The sequence below is a fragment of the Xenopus tropicalis genome, chromosome 6 (assembly GCF_000004195.4).
Source record: "Xenopus tropicalis strain Nigerian chromosome 6, UCB_Xtro_10.0, whole genome shotgun sequence".
Classification (NCBI taxonomy): Eukaryota; Metazoa; Chordata; class Amphibia; order Anura; family Pipidae; genus Xenopus; species Xenopus tropicalis.
In genome coordinates, this window is record NC_030682.2 from 137,307,632 (window position 1) to 137,313,631 (window position 6,000).

Consider the following 6,000-nt stretch of genomic DNA (forward strand, 5'->3'; position numbering starts at 1 on the left):
GCACAGTCCGGTCTCACAACGTTCCGCTCGCTACAATGTAACACATTCCATTCCTCAGCTTGTGACCTCATCTATCCACACATCCTGCGCTCCGATTGGCTGCGCGTCACATCCGGGGCGGGACGTGCTTCCGCCGCTCTCTAGCCACGCCCTCGCCGCCTCTAGGCAAGCTTAGAGAGAGAGAGAGAGAGGTGAGGGTGGGAGCGGGGTTAGTCAGCGGTGTGTGTGGCTGCTTAGTATCCCGCATTCTCTCACAGATACAGGGGAATCTCCGGGAGGGGCGCTGGGAAACAGCGGGAGATGGCGCAGCCCTCTGGGGGGGGGGTACAGCTCAGCCTGTGGGAATGATCCGCTCCAGTAATTGCAGTGGCTCTTTGTTATTAAACTTTAGTCTTTGTGTGCAGCAGTTGCTCAGAGAATGTAAGGGTGAAGACACACGGAGTTACTAGTAGCAGCTACTTGTCACTGCTACTAAAACAGACAATACTGATCATTTACTGATAACTGTCTCTGTGTGTGTTTTAGCAGAGGCAATTCCCAGTATTGTCTATGGCAGGGGATTTTCTGGTGTTTAGCTGCTACTAAGTAGCTCTGTGTGTCTTCACCCTTTGTGTCTCAGTCATCCAGTCGCAGCCGATAACGTCAAAACTGCTCGCGAGTCTTTTTCGGCGATATCCGCGAAATCGCGCCGCTGCATCTGCCATCCCGCCGGCAACTTACATGTTCGCCGGTGGGATGGCAGGGGGAAGGCAACTCGGGGAGATTAGTCACCCGCGAGCAGGGAGTTTTGCCGCGGGCGACTAATCTCCCCGTGTACCAGAGCCCTTAGGGATTTTCTTCTTAAAGGAACAGTAACACCAAAAAATGAGAGTGTATAAAAATAACTAAAATATAATGTGCTGTTGCCCTGCACTGGTAAAAGTTGTGTGTTTACTTCAGAAAGTCTACTATAATTTATATTTATAAGCTGCTGTGTAGCCATGGGGGCAGCCATTCAAAGAAGAAAAGGCACAGGCACATAGCAGATAACAGATAAAACACTATTGTATTCTACAGAACTTATCTGTTATCTGCTATGTAACCTGTGCCTTTTCTCCTTTTTTCCAGCTTGAATGGCTGCCCCCGGGGCTACACAGCAGCTTATTATATAAATTATAGTAGTATTAGTGTAGCAAACACACCAGTTTTACCAGTGCAGGGCAACAGTGCATTATATATTTATTACTTTAAAGCTCTTTCATTTTTTAGTGTTACTGTTCCTTTAAATCTCGCCATTAGGCATTTAAGACCCCCCCCTAAAAATGTGACTCCAAATTTTCCCATAGGGTGGGGATCACTGCTTTAAAGGAACAGTAACACCAAAAAATGAAAGTGTATAAAAGTAATAACAATATAATGTACTATTGCCCTGCGTTGCTACAACTGGTGTGTTTGCCTCAGAAAGACTACTATAGTTTATATAAATAAGCTGCTGTGTAGCCATGGGGGCTACACAGCAGCTTATTAAATAAAGCTACATAAATAAAGATATACATAAATAAAAATAAAGATATACATACATGGGGGCAGCCATTCAAGCTGGAAAAAAGGAGAAAATGCACAGGTTACATAGCAGATAACTAGTAGATAAGCCCCATATAATGGGGGTTTATCTGTTATCTGCAAAGTAACCTGTGCCTTTTCTCCTTTGAATGGCTGCCCCTGGGGCTACACAGCAGCTTACTTATATAAACTATAGTAGGGTTTCTGTAGCAAACACCCCAGCTGTACCAGTACAGGAATGGCTGCCCCCGGGGCTACACAGCGGGGTATTTATATAAACTATAGTAGGGTTTCTGTAGCAAACACCCCAGCTGTACCGGTGCAGGAATGGCTGCCCCCGGGGCTACACAGCGGGCTATTTATATAAACTATAGTAGGGTTACTGTAGCAAACACCCCAGCTGTACCAGTGCAGGAATGGCTGCCCCCGGGGCTACACAGTGGGTATTTATATAAACTATAGTAGGGTTTCTGTAGCAAAAACCCCAGCTGTACCAGTGCAGGAATGGCTGCCCCCGGGGCTACACAGCAGGGTATTTATATAAACTATAGTAGGGTTTCTGTAGCAAACACCCCAGCTGTACCAGTGCAGGAATGGCTGCCCCCGGGGCTACACAGCGGGGTATTTATATAAACTATAGTAGGGTTTCTGTAGCAAACACCCCAGCTGTACCAGTGCAGGAATGGCTGCCCCCGGGGCTACACAGCGGGGTATTTATATAAACTATAGTAGGGTTTCTGTAGCAAACACCCCAGCTGTACCAGTGCAGGAATATCTGCCCCCGGGGCTACACAGCGGGGTATTTATATAAACTATAGTAGGGTTTCTGTAGCAAACACCCCAGCTGTACCAGTGCAGGAATGGCTGCCCCCGGGGCTACACAGCGGGGTATTTATATAAACTATAGTAGGGTTTCTGTAGCAAACACCCCAGCTGTACCAGTGCAGGAATGGCTGCCCCTGGGGCTACAAAGCAGCTTATTTATATAAACTATAGTAGGGTTTCTGTAGTAAACACCCCAGCTGTACCAGTGCAGGAATGGCTGCCCCCGGGGCTACACAGCAGCTTACTTATATAAACTATAGTAGTCTTTCTGAGGCAAACACACCAGTAGTAGCAATGCAGGGCAACAGTACATAATATTGTAATTACTTTTATACACTTTCATTTTTTGGTGTTACTGTTCCTTTAAAGCACATAGTCACTGCTTTATAGCATATTTGTCAGTGTGCCACCGCATATTGACCTGCCTGCTGCACTGATATGTAAAGGACCCGCAGTGCTTACAGGTGATTGGTGTTTAGATAAGTTAGGTTACCCATGTATGTTTTTTTCCAAGCAACATGTCAATCTTTCTCCCAAGGGGAGATGGCATATCATACAGGAATGTAGATTCAGTAATGTGTAACTGTCAGGAAATGAAGTTACATAAGGTTGAAAACACATGGAGCAACATAGTAGCAGCTACTTGTCATGGCTACTAAACCCCAGAATATACCCTGCCATAGACAATACTGAGAATTGCTTCTGCTAAAACACACGTAGAGACGGTTATCAGTAAATGATCAGCATTGACTGTTTTAGTAGCCACGACAAGTAGCTGCTACTTAGTAACTCCATGTTTCTTCACCCTAAGAGTAAGAACGTCTGTTTCCTATTATCCAATGTAGAACTCTGAACCAACATGGCCCCCAGACAGTAGCTTATTAGCCCAAGCATAGGGTTCCCAGGAGATCCTGCCCAGCTGGATATTAATGAATTTCTTCCAGATATCAGTTATTAAGAACCCCATTATGGTCCAATCATTGGCCCTGGCGTTAACCAACCTGGGTACATTTTCTTGTATGGTTACTTGGCTTGGTAAGCAAGCGGATCTTAAAGTGCGTAGTCAGCATTAATAATATCACTGGCCTACATGTCCCTGTGTTCTGGGTGGGAACTTTCACAGTTTATAGCACAGCACCTACATCTGGATCAGTATAAACTGGATGGATGTAGCTGTAATTTTTTTTTTTCCGCCTCATCTACTACTTTATTCTAGAAGTTTACAGTACAACTGCAGCTCCCAGCTGGGAGTTTATGTAGTTGGTAGTAAGGTGGGTAGTATTCTTGTCTTGCAGTACTGGGATTGTAGATTCTATTTCAGCCAGGTTAATATCTGCAAGGGGATTTTACTGTCTTCCTGTGTTTGTGTGGGTTTTTTTGGTTCCCTCCCATGTTCTAGAAACACACAGGAAGGTAAATTGACCCTGTGTGTAGTAGGCACTCTAGACTGTAAAGGGGGCCATACACGGGCCAATTTCAGCTCCGATTCGGCAGCTTATCTGCCCTTGTATGGGCACCACCAACGGGCCTCCCAGACCAAAATATGCCAGATCGGGCAGGTTTGATTTTTCCGTTGGATCGTGTACCGCATCAACGACCCAGCGCAGTCCCCAATCTAACGGAAAAGTCAAACCTGCCCGATCGAATTAGCCTGATATTGCCCACCCGTAGGTGGGCATATCAGCAGAAGATTCACTCATTTGGCAAGGTTGCCAAGCGAGCTGTGTATGGCCACTTTAATTTGGGAATTGAATGAATGAATTAATCTCTGTAAAGGGCTGCAGAATAGGTTAGCATTATCGAAATACAGTGTTAAAGGCTATGACACACAGAGCTACTTGTCGCGGCTACAAAACACCAGAATGCCATAGACAATACTGAGAATTGTCAGTATTGTCTCTACAAAAACACACCATTATCAGTACTGTCTATTTGGTGGCCAAGAAAGCAGCTCCATTTGTCATTTCCCTCAAAAGGTTTTCCAGCTGCTGCAGAACATCTGCCCATCGGTTGCATCCTATAGAAGCAGATTCTCAGAGGTTCCTCAGCAGTCTTTTATGACTGACATGTGATCTACCAAATCAGAGGGGGCCGGCTCCCAGACATGCCTGTACATGCACAAGGCAGGTTTATCCTAAGCCCAGCCTCCCCTGGCCCCCCACTGGGCAGGAACTCTGCAATCTCCTTAAATTAAAACTAAATACATAAGTAACAAAGCAAGCTCTATGCAACAAACTCCTAATATATTGCTATAGATGCACTGTTATTGTGGTCACTTTGGTATCATACTGACTGCTCTTTACACAGGTTCTTCCTAGAGTCCCACAGAGATGGAGTGGGGACAGCGCCTCCTGCTGGTGAATCTCCCCACACTCCAATTCCTAATAACTGCTTATTAACTGCCTACAGAGCAGTGCTGCACAACAGGTGCTTTATGAATACATGTAAATAATAATAATAGCAAAAGGGCATATTCTATTGTTAAATATTACCAGCATTCACAGCAGAAATAGCCAATCTGCAAGTCGAAGCGTCCAATCAAAGCACTAGAATTTTTATAGTAGCGCAGCAAAGGATTAGACTAATTACAATTCATTTGTCAGAAGCAAGCTAACATTAGTACCCCTAGAGATAGGGTAAAAGAGTATTTCTATACTGAGAGTATAGTATAGACTTATCCGAATGTCTAAATCCAAGGGAGGCATCATACTGATACCTTTCATACTGATACCTTTCCAAAGATAAAATAACATGGACCAATAAAATAGTGCCAGATCATCATGAAATGTGGCAGAATGAGTGGTTGCTATGATTTTGAGCTAGGTATTAGTATTAATGGCACATTTCTTGCTTTAAAAATCCATAGTCAGTATAATTTCACTATAGACATGCATAGCTAATATAAGGGATGACAAATGAAGAACTAGCACAGCAAGTGGTAGGTCTTAGAAATGGGGCCCCTACCCAACCACAGGGCCCTGGGGAAATCAAATGAGCTTATCCTTTGATTGCTGGAGGCAGAGAAGCTGTAATTTCCCTCACTAGCAGCAAATCAGCTCTGTGTTGGTCTGGGCACAGTTCTGCATGGGGTTAATGCCGCTCTGTATAATATGATTCTCTCTTCACAAACACAGGGACTTGCTCCCCAGGGGTAAGTATGGAAGTCATTGCCTTGTAAAGATTAGTCCCTGTGACACAATTGCAGCATAGAATAGAGTCATACCCGTCTTCTGGTGAGGAGGATCAAGGAAGCAGATCACTTGCATTATTCCCCTAGTTATGTATATGGCTAATAATGTGTATAGTTGCTAGGTGTCAGCCCCTGGAAATGTCCCAACTGCATTGAAGAATTGTAATACTAATAACTGTAATCAATGCCTACTCATACTTTATAATCTATAGTAAGTGATAAAGGTATAACTAAATACACATGTAGTTGCTATAACCACCTTTAGGCTACTGTCACATCGGGCCTGTGTATAAGCGTTCCAATCTGCAGAATGGCGTGTCTGCACCCAGTCCCCCTGCGTCGGCCTGGGTGTTGACACACAGAGCAGATTTTGGTGCAATAATGCATACCCACATGTTTTGGCACCAGGATCCGCTCCGTGTGTCTGCAGTCTGGCCGACGCA